The sequence below is a fragment of the Staurois parvus genome, unplaced genomic scaffold (genome assembly GCF_062004578.1).
Source record: "Staurois parvus isolate SC_StPar_1 unplaced genomic scaffold, SC_StPar_1.0 ptg001402l, whole genome shotgun sequence".
NCBI classification, from domain to species: Eukaryota; Metazoa; Chordata; class Amphibia; order Anura; family Ranidae; genus Staurois; species Staurois parvus.
In genome coordinates, this window is record NW_028319198.1 from 461,244 (window position 1) to 479,390 (window position 18,147).

Sequence of the window (18,147 nt, forward strand, 5' to 3'; positions counted from 1 at the left end):
TTGCCCAGCTAATGGTCTACAATCGGTGCCTGCAGCCTAAATGCGCTTGTTACTGGGTCGGGTTAATTACACAACTAACCCTTCACACTGCCACCACCGTCCTTTGTGCAGAGAAGAAGGAAACTCTATCAAAATACACTATAATGATTGAAATATTGATCTATATAGCACAGTCCGCAGGCCCGTTATACAGAGATATAACAAACAGTAGCGACTCTTCAAAGGCAGGAATTCGTGAATTGCAAGTAAGCGCTTAAAAACAGTTTAACACTTTCAGAAAGAAAGATTTGTTACTAAAAGAGTCAAACAGGTGCAATAAAATATTTACAAAGAGGTGTCACAAAAATATATATATATGTATATAAAGATACAGCAAAGAGATAATAGGAAGGAAGTTACAGGGTTAAGTTACTTGCCAATAGGCCTTGGTTTGCAAGCAGATCCACAAAGGATCTCTCCCCAGGTGGTAGGTTGATGTTACCTTGGGAGATGTGTTAAGCTTAGCCTCCAGGCTTGCAGCCTGTCCTTTTTAAAATCCCCCTGCAAGGGGGGGGGGGGGGTGGCTCTGAGTCTGCCCAATACAATATTTTGGGCAGGATGTCAGTGGACTCTCAATTAAAACTAACTGCTTCATACTCCATGATATGAAACATACAGTTGACCTGAGGAATGTTCAATTAACTGCTGGTCAGTTTTATGAGGTTCCAACTTCTTTCAAGTCGAGGAGAAGCTGCCTTATCCGTTTTATGATGGGTGAGAAAGGTTACACTTTCGCAGACTGCTCAGCACCAAACTAGGGCTTCCTTCACCTGTGTTGACCCCCCACCATCTGTCACTCAGGAAGGGAGGGGGTAGGGAGTGAATGATCGAGGAATACCTCAAATAAACAGAAAAGAAAAAGGAGAAGGGGAACTCCACGTCCAACTCTGATGAGCAAGTTTGCTACAAGTTTCCTTTTAGTTTCTTTCCCGAGATAGAAGAAAGAAAGTTTCCTTTTAGATTCTTTCCCGAGATAGAAGAAAGTTTCCTTTTAGTTTCTTTCCCTGAGTTAAAAGAAACAAAGTTTCCTTTAGCTCCGGGGAAAGTGACAGCTAATTCTGTAAGCTATAGTCAGCCAGTGAGGGAGTCTGTCTATATACACTGCTCTCCTCCTGCCCCCTCCTTGTACACACTGCCCCCCACCCCCTCCCCCCTACAAAGAGGACCTGTCACACTCATATGCTATCACATAGGCGACTATTGGTCCCCTATGTGATATAAATAAAATCATAAGTTAAAAAAATATATATGTTACACACACACACACACACACACACACACACACACACAGAAAAAAAATAAACATATTGGCGCCTCCCCACCCCCAAATACGCAGACATTTCAGTTTCGGTTTTCAGCCACATGCATTCTGAATTTTCTGTATTGGTTTCGGCACCAAAAGTTTCATTTCGGTGCACCACTACTGTTAACCCCACCCATTGTCCACATTTCATCTGACCACTTTGCGCCCAATTCACAAGCACTGTATGGGTCGGTCCCGCTCAGGTCCCACCTCTAAATATGCAAAGACCCGGTCGCCATGGTTACTGCCCTTGAAAGTGCTGCATGAAGGTGGAAAAAAAAGAAAAAAACGTGTAGATCCAACCCCCAGTGAGGAACGAGTTGGGATGGGGGGGGGGGGGGGCAAGCTGTGTTATGTGTCTTATAGACATACAGATCTGGCTCGGGAGTGAGCATGCAAGAGTGCCCCATGGCAAGTGGCTTGGGGTCACTCAGTTGGGGGGGGTAAGGACCAGGAGAGCCGGTGGGGGAGCCAAGAAGAGAAGGACTGGGGCTGCTGTGTGCAAAACGGCTACAGAGCAGGTAAGTATAACAGGTTTTTTCTTTTTTTTTTTTTAATTGCCTTTACAAACACTTTAATGCACATGCACAGGGACTCAGGTAAGAGTGATGCTGTGATGCCGGGACATGGCCCAGGACACACCATTGATGGGACTAAGGGTCAAGATTCAGGACTTTCCTAGCCAATCCATGGAGGAGCAGCACTGCCAATCTGGCCTAGAACTACAAAACACCTCCCCACACACATACCATAGATAGGGAAGATGCTCTGTAGTTCACAGAAGAGGAATGGGAAAACAGATAATATCAATACACAAAAAGTTACATTGTCAGCATTTCTGTACTTGCAAAAAATTATACTTGGGGGAAAAAAAAGAAGAAAAGAATGTAACCACCACATTTAAAGCTGAACTCTGAGCACAAAAATGTCCATTTAAATGTATTCCTCCGTAGCCACAGAGGATATCAATTCCATTTTGAGCACTAAATGTCTTTACAATCCCAGATATTTCCTTGTAAAAGTAGTAGTGACATCATCACTGTGCTGTACTTGGCCTGTGCAGAGAGCAGAGCATTGGGAGGGGCCCATCAGACTCCACCCTTCACAGAAAACTACAGGAGAGGCGGAGACAAGACCAGTTACCCAGCAGAAGGAGAGAGAAACAGAGCTTTAGGAGGGGCCCAGCAGGCTCCACCCACTAAACTACTAGGAGGGGTGGAGAGCAGACTAGCCCAGCCCCCCTGCACAAGAAAAGAGCGCAGAGCTGTGGGAGGGGCCCCGCAGGCTCCACCCAATGCAGAAAAATACAGGTGGGGCAGAGACAAAACCAGTCATCTTTCACAAAGAGAGAACAGAGATGTGGGAGGGACCCAGCAGACTCCACCCACTACAGAAAACTACAGGAGGGGGGTGGAGACCAGACCAGTCCCCCTGCACAAAGAGAGCAAAGCTGTGGGAAGGGCCCAGCAGGCTCCACCCACAACAGAAAACCATAAGAGGGGGTGGAGACCAGACCAGTCCCCCTGCACAAAGAGAGCAAAGCTGTGGGAAGGGCCCAGCAGGCTCCACCCACTACAGAAAACCATAAGAGGGGGTGGAGACCAGACCAGTCCCCCTTGCACAATGTGAGAGAAAGCAGAGATGTGGGAGAAGCCCAGAAGGCTCCGCCCACTACAGGAGGGGGTGGAGACCAGACCAGTCCCCCTGCACAATGAGAGAAAGCAGAGATGTGGGAGAAGCCCAGAAAGCTCCGCCCACTACAGGAGGGGGTGGAGACCAGACCAGTCCCCCTGCACAATGAGAGAGAAAGCAGAGCTGTGGGATAAGCCCAGAAGGTTCTGCCCACTACAGAAGGGGGTGGAAACAAGACCTGTCCCCTGCACAAAGAGAGCAGAGCTGTGGGAAGGGCCCAGCAGGCTCCACCCACTACAGAAAACCATAAGAGGGGGTGGAGACAAGACCAGTCCATCTGCACAAGGAGAGAGAGCAGAGCTGTGGGAGGGGCTCAGCAGGCTCCACCCACTACAGAAACCTATAAGAGGGGGTGGAGAACAGACCAGTCCCCCTGCACAATGTGAGAGAAAGCAGAGCTGTGGGAGAAGCCCAGAAGGCTCCGCCCACTACAGGAGGGGGTGGAAACCAGACCAGTGCCCCTGCACAAAGAGAGAGGACAGAGCTGTGGGAGGGGCCCAGCAGGTTCCACCCACTACAGAACAGCATGAAAGGGGGTGGAGACAAGACCAGTCCATCTGCACAAGGAGAGAGAGCAGAGCTGTGGGGTGGGCCCAGCAGTCTCCACCCACTACAGAAAACCATAAGAGGGGGCGGAGAGAAGACCAGTCTCCCTGCACAAGGAGAGAGAGCGGCAGTGAGTGGTCTTTATTCCTGGAAGTCTCACCCTGGATGACGGCCCAGATCTGGGAGAAGAAATCCACAAAGATCACCGAGGATTCCAGAAGAAGACACGTGACCGGTGGACTCAGATGATATGTTCTCACCCCGGAAATCAGGGACCACCAAGCTGCCACATATTATCCTTGGGTGTAGCTGCCCTTTAAATACGACATCAGAAGACCAGAACAAGCAGAGTGCCTACAAAGAAGCTTTGATACATATGACTACCAGAAACAACGATGACATCGAGGACGGTACCATCAGCTCACAAGTCGTCTGTCCCGGCGTAGAGGTAACGGCTGTAGAAGAGGGAGGATGGCGGTCACGCGGTCGGTTCCGGGCCCCGTCCCAGGAAAACATCGGACATTTCTGCCAGGAAAGTCATTTGATTCTCAGCTCTCTGCAACTTGTGAGATCTCCTGCAATGTGCCAAGGATGGGCTATTAATACGGACGGGGGAGGGGAGGGGGTGTGCTCACCCTCCGAAGCCTCAGATACAGAGAGCTAGGGGTCACCCTGCGGGGGCTGGGCACACTCAGAGCTCTATCAGAGACACAGGAGGGATTCCCAAATAGAACACACCAGGACTTATTGTCAGAAAAATGGCAGTTATTGTCAGCAGGGACCAATCAGATTTAATGACCATAAGAAGGATACGTGTTCATGTGTTAGATCTCTGATATGTCCCGTCCCCCCCCCCCGATGCAAAACCACCAACATATCTTGGACTTCTCTCCCTACTGTGAGATACACACTGCTGAAAAAAAACTGAAAGGAAGACTCTGAAAACCCATCAGATCCCAATGGGGAGGAATCTCCTGCTGGATCTCTATACTGACATGGACGGGGGATGGGTGATGGGGGGCGCCCCATCGTTTGATGGAAACGATCGACTTACAGAGGACTGAATTCACAGACACCCCGAAAATCAAAGTGAAGAAATGATGCAGCAGGCGAGTCCATGTTGGTGAAATGTCATTGCAGCAACTCAGAATGGCCCTCAGTGGTCTGTGTGGCCCCCACGTGCTTGTATGGATGCCTGACAATGTCGGGGGAGGGTCCACGGATGGTGTCCTGGGGGATTTCCTCCCAGATCTGGACATCACTGAGCTCCTGGACAGTCTGAGGGGCAACCTGGTGGCGTCAGATGGACCGAAACATGACATCCCAGAGGTGTTCTATTGGATTTAGGTCAGGTGAGCGTGGGGGCCATTCAATGGTATCAATTCCTTCATCCTCCAGGAACTGCCTGCATACTCTCCCCACATGAGGCCGGGCATTGTCGTGCACCAGGAGGGGCCCAGGGCCCACCGCACCAGGAGGAACCCAGGACCCACCGCACCAGGAGGAACCCAGGACCCACCGCACCAGGAGGAACCCAGGACCCACCGCACCAGGAGGAACCCAGGACCCACCGCACCAGGAGGAACCCAGGACCCAACGCACCAGGAGGAACCCAGGACCCAACGCACCAGGAGGAACCCAGGACCCAACGCACCAGGAGGAACCCAGGACCCAACGCACCAGGAGGAACCCAGGACCCAACGCACCAGGAGGAACCCAGGACCCAACGCACCAGGAGGAACCCAGGACCCAACGCACCAGGAGGAACCCAGGGCCCAACGCACCAGGAGGAACCCAGGGCCCACCGCACCAGGAGGAACCCAGGGCCCACCGCACCAGGAGGAACCCAGGGCCCACCGCACCAGGAGGAACCCAGGGCCCACCGCACCAGGAGGAACCCAGGGCCCACCGCACCAGGAGGAACCCAGGGCCCACCGCACCAGGAGGAACCCAGGGCCCACCGCACCAGGAGGAACCCAGGGCCCACCGCACCAGGAGGAACCCAGGGCCCACCGCACCAGGAGGAACCCAGGGCCCACCGCACCAGGAGGAACCCAGGGCCCACCGCACCAGGAGGAACCCAGGGCCCACCGCACCAGGAGGAACCCAGGGCCCACCGCACCAGGAGGAACCCAGGGCCCACCGCACCAGGAGGAACCCAGGGCCCACCGCACCAGGAGGAACCCAGGACCCACCGCACCAGGAGGAACCCAGGACCCCCTGCACCAGCGTAGGGGGCGACAATGGGTCCAAGGATTCAACCCCAAATATAATAGCAGTCAGGGTGCCATTGTCTAGCCTGTAGAGGTCTGTGTGTCCCTCCATGGAGATGCCTCCCCAGACCATCAATTTTATTTATTTTTTATCTGGACAAGTAGATTGGGGCACTGATTTAGTCCCTGGACAAGTAGTTTTTTTCTTTTTTAAATTTACACACCCGTGTGTATAATATATATATATATATATATATATATATATATATATAATTTTTTTTTCATTATTATTTAATTTTTTTTTTATTATAAATAAAATACACACATACAATGTTCCAAGAAATTTTCTTTAAAAAAAAAAAAAAAAAAAAGATTTCCACATGTCGTAGAGAAGTGTCAGAATGGGCCCTGTAGTTTTGCACTACTTTTACATACATTGTCCTCACGGGATTTGTAAATTCTTCCATTTGCATGATGTTTCTATGTTGTATATTTCTGAAGTGTAGTAATTACAAAAACAAAATTACAAAAAAAAAAAAAAAAAAAAAAAAAAGGGGGGGGTTTTATAGGTTACCCATTTAGAGCTACACAGGAGGTCTGGTGCTAGAATGATTGCTCTCACTGTGACGTTCACGGCGATGCCTCACGTGTGATGCAATTTCCATTTACATGCGTGTATGGGACCTGCATATGTGTTCGCATTTGCGCATGAGCACAGGACGGGGCGCTTTAACAGAAAAAAAAATAATAATTTTATTATTTTTATTTTGACATTTTTTTAATCAACTATTGCTATCACAAGGGATACACAACATCTTTTGTGATAGTATGGATCTCTTTGATGAGAGATTTTGGGGTGTATTAGACCCCAGATCTCTCCTCTGCCCTCCAAAGCATCAGATCCGTTTGATTGGCTGTTTCACTAGCCAATAACAACCGGAAAACAAAAGACTGAAGCCGGAAGTGATGAAATCCTCGTTGCTTCTGCTTTCCCACACCATAGACCAGGGGTGGGCAACTGTGGCCCTTCAGCTGTTGGTGAACTACAAGTCCCGTCATGCCTTTGCCTTTGGGAGTCATGCTTGTAACTGTCAGTTTTGCAATGCCTCATGGGACTTGTAGTTCTACAACAGCTGGAGGGCCACAGTTGCCCACCCCTACCATAGACTCAAATTGGGGAATACAAGTTCCTCCTTCAGCTCTATGGTCAACCGGCGCCAATGCTGGCAGACGGTAGAGTCCGGAAACAGCAGCGCACAGCAGTGAGAGGGGAGGTCCTTCTGCTGCTTGTAAAAATGATCAAGTGGATTTATAGCTGCACCGATCACTTTTCCATAAAAGTCCAACTAAAGATTGCAGCCGCAGCCATCATCCAGATAGCAGCACCACTTCCCAACGATGCGTAGATCGGTCAGGAAAGGGCGATTTGTTTTTTCTACAATAGATCCTGCAAAGCATTGCAAAAGCAAATCGCTGGATCACGGGTGTAATTCTCTGGTCCTGCAGACTATTCCTCCAGCCGCAGGTCTGTGCCAAGATACAGACCTTCAGTTATAGGGCTGGAGGAAGGATCTGTGGACTACAAGTGGGGCGATGTCTATTGAGATCTACAAGTTCCTCTGCCAGTGTTTTTTTTCCCCATTTACAGATTTCTGTGTATACTGTGCGGGTACCATGATTCTAAGCACCACAGCACCACCACAACCTAGGACTACATGTACCATGGTTCTAAGCACCACCACAACCTAGGGCTACATGTACCATGGTTCTAAGCACCACCACAACCTAGGGCTACATGTACCATGATTCTAAGCACCACCACAACCTAGGACTACATGTACCATGATTCTAAGCACCACCACAACCTAGGACTACATGTACCATGGTTCTAAGCACCACCACAACCTAGGACTACATGTACCATGGTTCTAAGCACCACCACAACCTAGGGCTACATGTACCATGGTTCTAAGCACCACCACAACCTAGGGCTACATGTACCATGGTTCTAAGCACCACCACAACCTAGGGCTACATGTACCATGGTTCTAAGCACCACCACAACCTAGGGCTACATGTACCATGGTTCTAAGCACCACCACAACCTAGGACTACATGTACCATGGTTCTAAGCACCACCACAACCTAGGACTACATGTACCATGGTTCTAAGCACCACCACAACCTAGAACTACATGTACCATGGTTCTAAGCACCACCACAACCTAGAACTACATGTACCATGGTTCTAAGCACCACCACAACCTAGAACTACATGTACCATGGTTCTAAGCACCACCACAACCTAGGACTACATGTACCATGGTTCTAAGCACCACCACAACCTAGGACTACATGTACCATGGTTCCAAGCACCACCACAACCTAGGGCTACATGTACCATGGTTCCAAGCACCACCACAACCTAGGACTACATGTACCATGATTCTAAGCACCACCACAACCTAGGGCTACATGTACCATGGTTCTAAGCACCACCACAACCTAGGGCTACATGTACCATGGTTCCAAGCACCACCACAACCTAGGGCTACATGTACCATGGTTCTAAGCACCACCACAACCTAGGGCAGTGATGGCGAACCTTTTTGAGCCCGAGTGCCCAAACTGCAACCCAAAAACCAACTTATTTCTTTCAAAGTGCCAACACTGCAATGAAACCTGAATATCGAGCTTTTGGTTTAGAAAAAACAACTCGTACAGTAGTGCAAACTAATTAACAGTACAGGGATGACCAGAGACTGCGGACACAGTACAGGGATGACCAGAGACTGCGGACACAGTACAGGAGATGACCAGAGACTGCGGACACAGTACAGGAGATGACCAGAGACTGCGGACACAGTACAGGAGATGACCAGAGACTGCGGACACAGTACAGGGGATGACCAGAGACTGCGGACACAGTACAGGGATGACCAGAGACTGCGGACACAGTACAGGAGATGACCAGAGACTGCGGACACAGTACAGGAGATGACCAGAGACTGCGGACACAGTACAGGAGATGACCAGAGACTGCGGACACAGTACATGAGATGACCAGAGACTGCGGACACAGTACAGGAGATGACCAGAGACTGCGGACACAGTACAGGAGATGACCAGAGACTGCGGACAGTACAGGAGATGACCAGAGACTGCGGACAGTACAGGAGATGACCAGAGACTGCGGACACAGTACAGGAGATGACCAGAGACTGCGGACACAGTACAGGAGATGACCAGAGACTGCGGACAGCACAGGAGATGACTGCTGACCTTTGGGGAGGGGGGGGGGTACCTGAATTTGACAGGTACCCGCTCTTACTTCCGCAGATTTTTTTTTTTATCTTACCTGTTCCTTTATCCAGCGGCGCGCTGTCTTCCCGGCTTCTGTAGTGTGGGCGCTCGTCGGACAGCCGGATGCCCAGTGCGCATGCGCGAGAAGCGCTGCGCTTTGTGATTGGTCCGGCGGCTTCTGGGATCTGTCATGTGTCCCAGGTACCGCCTTACCATTCACAAAGAGCACTGCTTCTTGTGCATGCGCACTTGGGACCCGGCTGTCACGCACACTACAGCCGGGAAGACAGCGCGCCGCTGGATTCTCCTGGCGTGCCCACAGATAAGGCTCGGCGTGCCGGCTGTGGCACGCGTGCCACAAGTTCGCCATCACTGACCTAGGGCTACATGTAGCATGGTTCTAAGCACCACCACAACCTAGGGCTACATGTACCATGGTTCCAAGCACCACCACAGCCTAGGGCTACATGTAACACGGTTCCAAGCACCATCACAGCCTAGGACTACATGTAACATGGTTCCAAGCACCACCACAACCTAGGAATACATGTTCTAGGGTTCCAAGCAGCACCACAACCTAGGGCTACATGTACCATAATTCCAAGCAGCACCACAACCTAGGACTACATGTAACATGGTTCCAAGCACCACCACAACCTAGGGCAACATGTACCATGGTACAAAGCAGCACCACAACCTAGTACTACGGTTCCAAGCAGCACCACAACCTAGGACTACATGTACCATGGTTCCAGGCACCACCACAACCTAGGGCTACATGTACCTTGGTTCCAAGCAGCACCACAACCTAATACTACGGTTTCAAGCACCACCACAACCTAGGACTACATGTACCATGGTTCCAAGCAGCACCACAACCTAGGACTACATGTTCTAGGGTTCCAAGCAGCACCACAACCTAGGACTACATATACCATGGTTCCAAGCACCGCCACAACCTAGGACTACATGTAGCTTGGTTCTAAGCACCACCACAACCTTGAACTACATGTACCATGATTCTAAGCAGCACCAAAACCTAGGACTACATGTCCTAGGGTTCCAAGCAGCACCACAACGTAGGACTACATGTACCATAGTTCTAAGCACCACCAAAACATAGAACTACATGTACCATGGTTCCAAGCAGCACCACAATATAGGACTACATGTACCATGGTTCTAAGCACCACAACCAAGGACTACATGTATCATGTTTCTAAGCACCACCACAAGCTAGGACTACATGTAGCATGGTTCTAAGGAGCACCACAAGCTAGGACTACGTGTACCATGGTTCTGAGCAGCACCACAACCTAGGACTACGTGTACCATGGTTCTGAGCAGCACCACAACCTAGGACTACGTGTACCATGGTTCTGAGCAGCACCACAACCTAGGACTACGTGTACCATGGTTCTGAGCAGCACCACAACCTAGGACTACGTGTACCATGGTTCTGAGCAGCACCACAACCTAGGACTACGTGTACCATGGTTCTGAGCAGCACCACAACCTAGGACTACGTGTACCATAGTTCTGAGCACCACCAAAACCTAGGACAACGTGTACCATAGTTCTGAGCACCACCAAAACCTAGGACAACGTGTACCATAGTTCTGAGCACCACCAAAACCTAGGACAACGTGTACCATAGTTCTAAGCAGTACCACAACCTAGAACAACGTGTACCATAGTTCTAAGCAGCACCACAACCTACGACTACATGTACCATAGTTCCAAGCACCACCACAACCAGGGACTACATACCCTAGGGCAGTGGTCGGCAAGCCGCGGCTCGTGAGCCACATGCGGCTCTTTACACACTTTAATGTGGCTCTTCTGTGTGCCGGGCGCCCGCTCCCCTCCCTCCTCTCGGGCGGCCGCCCCAAAAGTCAGGACTCTGCAGTTAGCCCAGCAATGGGCAAACTACGGCCCGCGGGCCGTATACGGCCCGGCGGACCTTTTAATCCGGCCCGCGGAGCGTGGCAAACATTGGCTGTCAGGATGTAGGCGGGGCAGCGTGACGAACTCCTCTCCTCTCACAGTCCGCCCTGAAGACCAGAATGGCGCGGGAACACGACCAGAGGAACGCGCGGAGCAAAGGTAAGTGAATTGACACAATATGGGGAATGAATTACTATAGGGGGGGATGAATTACTATGGGGGGGGGATGAATTACTATATGGGGGATGAATTACTATATGGGGGATGAATTACTATATGGAGGATGAATTACTATATGGAGGATGAATTACTATATGGAGGATGAATTACTATATGGGGGATGAATTACTATATGGGGGATGAATTACTATATGGGGGATGAATTACTATAGGGGGGATGAATTACTATAGGGGGGATGAATTACTATAGGGGGGATGAATTACTATATGGGGGATGAATTACTATGGGGGATGAATTACTATATGGGGGATGAATTACTATATGGGGGATGTATTACTATATGGGGGATGTATTACTATATGGGGGATGTATTACTATATGGGGGATGAATTACTATATGGGGGATGAATTACTATATGGGGGATGAATTACTATATGGGGGATTAATTACTATATGGGGGATGAATTACTATATGGGGGATGAATTACTATAGGGGGGATGAATTACTATGGGGGATGAATTACTATATGGGGGATGAATTACTATATGGGGGATGTATTTTCAGTTTTAAAAATGTGGCTCTCAAAATAAATTTCAATTGTGGTTTTGGCGAAATTTGGCTCAGTTGAAAAAAAAGGTTGCCCACCACTGCCCTAGGGTATCAAGCGCCACCACAACCTAGGACTAAATGTGTCATGGTTTCAAGCACCTGTCTGGGAAGGCGTGCCCATAGTGCAGGTGAAGTTCCGCGGCGCACAAATAGGCGAATGCGCAGAGTCCTTACCAGTCAAACAGATGTGCAGGTACTTGGACATCGGCGCGCTCACACATGCGGGCGCACGCCTGTCAGTAATGCTGGTGCCAAAAGGGCTATTTAAACTGTCTGCAGTAGTTGTCCCATTGCCGTATGGTCTTTCCCTGCTCGTGTTCCCTGATTCCTGTGACTGACTCCTGATACCAAACCAGCCTGTTCCTGATCTCCGCTTGATTGCTTCCTGCCCTGACCTCTGGCTTGTCTTGGATTATTCTCCTGTCTCCTCTCCTGTCTGATTGATCTTCCGTTGCTGACCTGGCCTTTGACCCGACTACTCTTCCTCCTGCCGCTGTAAGCCTGATCTGCCTGACCGATACCGAACCCGGCTCGTCTGACCCTGAATCCTCAGCACACTGCGCTCGAGTATCCATCCATCCCACGAGGCCACATTAGAACCCTGCTCCTTCCCTGCAACTCATCAGCTCACCTGCTATTTCCGGACTGATCTCAGGCACTCATACCCCACCGTGCCCCTGTGACCGCTGTCTCACCACCAGCAGTCCTCGAGCTGGAGTTGTACAGGAATCCTGCCTCTTCATGTCGGGCTCACTCTCCAGGTACGTGACAGCACCAACACAACCTAGGACTATGTGACCTAGGGTTCCAAGTACCAAAACAGCACAGGACTAGGTGTCCAAGGTTCAAAGCACCACCACTACATAGATCTACATATCCTAGGGTTCCAAGAACCACTACAACCTAGTACTACATGTACCATGGTGCTAAGCACCACCACAACCTAGATCTACATGCCCTAGGCTTCCAAGAACCACTACAACCTAGATCTACATATCCTAGGGTTCCAAGAACCACTACAACCTAGATCTACATATCCTAGGGTTCCAATAACCACTACAACCTAGTACTACATGTACCATGGTACTAAGCACCACCACAACCTAGATCTACATGCCCTAGGCTTCCAAGAACCACTACAACCTAGTACTACATGTACCATGGTGCTAAGCACCACCACAACCTAGATCTACATGCCCTAGATCTACATATCTAAGGGTTCCAAGAACCACTACACCTAGGACTACATGTACCATGGTGCTAAGCACCACCACAACCTAGATCTACATGCCCTAGGGTTCCAAGCACAAAAACAACACAGGACTATGTGTCCAAGGTTCCAAGAACCACCACTACATAGATCTACATGTCCTAGGGTTCCAAGAACCACTACAACCTAGATCTACATATCCTAGGGTTCCAAGAACCACTACAACCTAGGACTACATGTACCATGGTGCTAAGCACCACCACAACCTAGATCTACATGCCCTAGGGTTCCAAGAACCACTACAACCTAGATCTACATATCCTAGGGTTCCAAGGACCACTACAACCTAGTACTACATGTACCATGGTGCTAAGCACCACCACAACCTAGATCTACATGCCCTAGATCTACACATCATAGGGTTCCAAGAACCACCACAACCTAGGACTACATGTACCATGGTGCTAAGCATCACCACAACCTAGATCTACATGCCCTAGGGTTCCAAGCACAAAAACAACACAGGACTATGTGTCCAAGGTTCCAAGCACCACCACTACATAGATCTACATGTCCTAGGGTTCCAAGCACCACCACAACCTAGTACTACATGTACCATGGTGCTAAGCACCACCACAACCTAGATCTACATATCCTAGGGTTCCAAGAACCACTACAACCTAGGACTACATGTACCATAGTGCTAAGCAACACCACAACCTAGATCTACATGCCCTAAAGGTTTAAGCACCACTGCAGCCATGACCCACGTTTGCCCCATATAGTCCTACCTGCTGCTTGTACAGGTTGGTGTAGGCAGCATCATAGTGTTGGAAGCGCACACGAATGGGTGGCTCCATTGGAACCTGAGGCAGTGACCTTTGGAGCTAGGTTCAGAGGTCAGCCACCATGATTGTTCGGGCTCAATAACAATTTAATTATACTGTTCCTCAGAGCACCCATCAGTTGCATATGTGCATCCGCTCCTTAAGAAGACCGATGAGGGCACTGTTGCCCATGTCTCCCTGCCACGCACACTAAGGGCAGAAGCTCTTCTACATGGAGATGGACACTTTTAGCATGTACTCTGGGTTTTTTAGCCCCAGACCCCCCCAATCATGGACAGCATTGTCCCTCCTGTTTACTGCACTGTGCAGCCCTCACATTCACTCCAGGATCACATATACCATCAATGACTGATCTACTAAATCCAAGAGATCTCCCAAAGACAAGGCTGGAAGATCATTCAACATCCAAACAACCTCAGAGGAATTATCTGAAGCTCACCCTGGTTTTTTAGCCCCAGACCCCCCCAATCCTGGACAGCATTGTCCCTCCTGTTTACTGCGCTTTGCAGCCCTCACGTTCACTCCAGGATCACATATACCATCAATGACTGATCTACTAAATCCAAGAGATCTCCCAAAGACAAGGCTGGAAGATCATTCAACATCCAAACAACCTCAGAGGAATTATAAGAAACTCACCCAAGATCTCTCTATGGAAGTATAAAAAAAATGGACAATATTCTGCATGGAGGAAGTCAGTTACATCTGGAGATGGGGTGCGTCCTGACAGCTGAGCACTTCCACTTTTTCAAAAGGCAAAACAAAGCTTTTTGCTGAGGTTGCAGGACCCAAACCAGAGATCACACCACACACAGCATGGACAGATAGACACCAGAATAGGGGACAGCAGGAGGGACACATTACTTACAGGGACCTCCGTTACAGGAATAATCGTCAATTTCAGGACTGCAAGCCGGGAGAGTGAGTGTAGAGGAGCCATCAATGTACGGAGTACACAAACATCTCTGTATGTGAACAGCAGATACAGATCACATGACCGCCTGTCCTAGAGCAAAGTCCTCATCACCATCCTGAGAGGAGGGGGACAGACAGGACACAACTGCAGACTGCAGATATACACAACACAGGAGGCAAGGACATAGAGGACATAGATTGCATAACCAGCCAGAGACCTATCCAAGTATTCATCTCACCATACATGTGGCTTCCTTCAGTGTTCCTTCACCAACCATGTACTCTTCCAGACCACCACATGGTATGATGATGGGCACTGGTGCAGGGCCAGGCCACCCACATGGTGCAATGATGAGCAGCTGCACAGAGCCAGATTAGACACATGGTACAATGGTGGGCACTGGCACAGGCCTTCCATATGGTAGGATGGTGGACAATGGCACAGGTAATCCACATGGTACAATGGTGGGCACTAGCATAGAAGCAGATCATCCATATGATACAATGGTGGGCACTAGCGTAGAACCAGATCATCCATACGATACAATGGTGGGCACTAGCGTAGAACCAGATCATCCATACGATACAATGGTGGGCACTAGCGTAGAACCAGATCATCCATACGATACAATGGTGGGCACTAGCACAGAGCCAGATCATCCATTTGAAACAATGGTGGCCACTGGCGTAGAACCAGATCATCCATATGATACAATGGTGGGCACTAGCACAGAGCCAGATCATCCATATGATACAATGGTGGGCACTAGCACAGAGCCAGATCACTACATCGTATGATGGTGGGCACTAGCACAGATCTGGATTATCCACATGGTATGATGGGGAGCATCGGTGAAAAGCCAGATTATCCACATAATATGATAGTGGGCACTGGTGCAGGATCATATCACGCCTATGGTATGATGGTGGGCAAAGGAGCAGAGTCAGATAACCACATGGTGCGACGGTGGGCACTGGCATTGAACCAGATCGGCCACATGGTGCGACGGTGGGCACTGGCGTAGAACCAGATCGGCCACATGGTGCGACGGTGGGCACTGGCGTAGAACCAGATCGGCCACATGGTGCGACGGTGGGCACTGGCGTAGAACCAGATCGGCCACATGGTGCGACGGTGGGCACTGGCGTAGAACCAGATCGGCCACATGGTGCGACGGTGGGCACTGGCGTAGAACCAGATCGGCCACATGGTGCGACGGTGGGCACTGGCGTAGAACCAGATCGGCCACATGGTGCGACGGTGGGCACTGGCGTAGAACCAGATCGGCCACATGGTGCGACGGTGGGCACTGGCGTAGAACCAGATCGGCCACATGGTGCGACGGTGGGCACTGGCGTAGAACCAGATCGGCCACATGGTGCGACGGTGGGCACTGGCGTAGAACCAGATCGGCCACATGGTGCGACGGTGGGCACTGGCGTAGAACCAGATCGGCCACATGGTGCGACGGTGGGCACTGGCGTAGAACCAGATCGGCCACATGGTGCGACGGTGGGCACTGGCGTAGAACCAGATCGGCCACATGGTGCGACGGTGGGCACTGGCGTAGAACCAGATCGGCCACATGGTGCGACGGTGGGCACTGGCGTAGAACCAGATCGGCCACATGGTGCGACGGTGGGCACTGGCGTAGAACCAGATCTGCCACATGGTGCTTCGGTGGGCACTGGCGTAGAACCAGATCTGCCACATGGTGCTTCGGTGGGCACTGGCATAGAACCAGATCTGCCACGTGACCGTCCGGTCTATACATTGTATCGGTGTGATCACACATCATGTCTGTCCATTCTATACATTGTATCGGTGTGATCACACATCATGTCTGTCCATTCTATACATTGTATCGGTGTGATCAATGTATACAGATTAATCCTGAGGAATCTCTGGGTGGAATAGAGACAACCCCACACACCATCCAATCATTGAAAGTGACCCCAACACTTCCCTGTAGAGATGATTGTGAATCATCATGCCCATCCCCCGACTGCTCACCCCTAATACGAAGGACTTCTGGTAGTGTCGGCTTTCATGTCCCTCCTCCTCAGTCCTTATGCCACGCCCAGTGACATCGGGGCCAGAGGGGGAGATAGCCAGGAATTCCATCCTTCTGGAAAAGTTGGATTCTGGAGATTAATCCCGGGATGATGTCTCTGATTGTACCATCTCCTTTGAGGGCACCCATTATACAATCAGATTGTACAGTCCAAACTACGGGGAGCATACATTGTACAATCTCCCCCATGGTGGTCATACACAATACAATTTTATTATCCAATTGTTTTGATCAAAATGGAGAAAAAAAACAAAACAAAAAAAAAGCATAACGTATTTTCAGATCAATTTAGACTTGATGCAGATTGGATTCAATCAAAGTTGATGATCCAGGGCAGAAAACGGTCAATCAAGTTGTGAACGCCCGAGTGCCCCCCCCCCCACCTCCAACAGTTCCCTGCCCCAGTATAATGACAGGAAGCTCAACTATTCGCAGACTGTCCCTAGGAATATCAGTCTGTATACAATGCCTCTGATTGGATGATTGGCGTCTGCATACAATGTATATCTGTGTGTGTGTGTAGCGTATACAATGTATATCTGTGTGTGTGTGGATTGTATACAATGTATATCTGTGTGTGTGTGGAATGTATACAATGTATATCTGTGTGTGTGTGGAGTGTATACAATGTATATCTGTGTGTGTGTGTTGTATACAATGTATATCTGTGTGTGTGGAATGTATACAATGTATATCTGTGTGTGTGTGGAGTGTATACAATGTATATCTGTGTGTGTGTGTTGTATACAATGTATATCTGTGTGTGTGGAGTGTATACAATGTATATCTGTTGCTCACACACAGCCTCCCCCCATATCACTGACCTGTTTCTGGGGCTCCCAGGGGCCACACTCTGCAGCCTCTGCTCCTCTCTGCAGTCTGGTATCCAGGAAGTTCCTCTCAGCTGCTGATTGGTTGGATGTGGAGCCCAGAGCACTGTGGGAGGTGTAGTTCTCTGCAGTCACATGACCAGACATCACAGCCTCTCCTCTATATACAGAGCTCTGCCCAGAAATCCTGCTGGGGACTACAACTCCCAGCATTCCCCCTGATAACTACAAGCTGCTGAGCATGCTGGGAGCTGTAGTTCTGCTGTGACATCCCACAAATGAGTTCATGGCATGTATATAAACCCGAGACATCACTCCATCCTGCCGGTCATAGCCATCGAATGATACTATTTATATACAAAGTTATGCTATTTATAGCCATCGATTGATACTATTCATAGAGCAACCCATAGTAACATTGTTCTATTATTAGT

At 49.7% G+C, this 18,147-nt stretch overlaps 1 protein-coding gene across 3 annotated transcripts in view; it reads right to left on the bottom strand.

Moving 5' to 3' along the window:
* Positions 1 to 17,781, bottom strand: part of MYORG (myogenesis regulating glycosidase) — a 38,835-nt gene extending 21,054 nt beyond the window's left edge. Inside the window, exon 1 of one of the 3 annotated variants that reach the window (XM_089661898.1) lies at positions 17,708 to 17,781. The gene's annotated coding sequence lies outside the window, so the exon portion shown is untranslated. Of the gene's footprint in view, positions 1 to 3,964; positions 4,111 to 14,761; positions 14,933 to 17,707 lie in introns of those variants that run through there. The other 2 variants (XM_089661899.1, XM_089661900.1) reach the window with 2 other exon arrangements.
* Between the last annotated feature and the right edge of the window lie 366 nt (positions 17,782 to 18,147).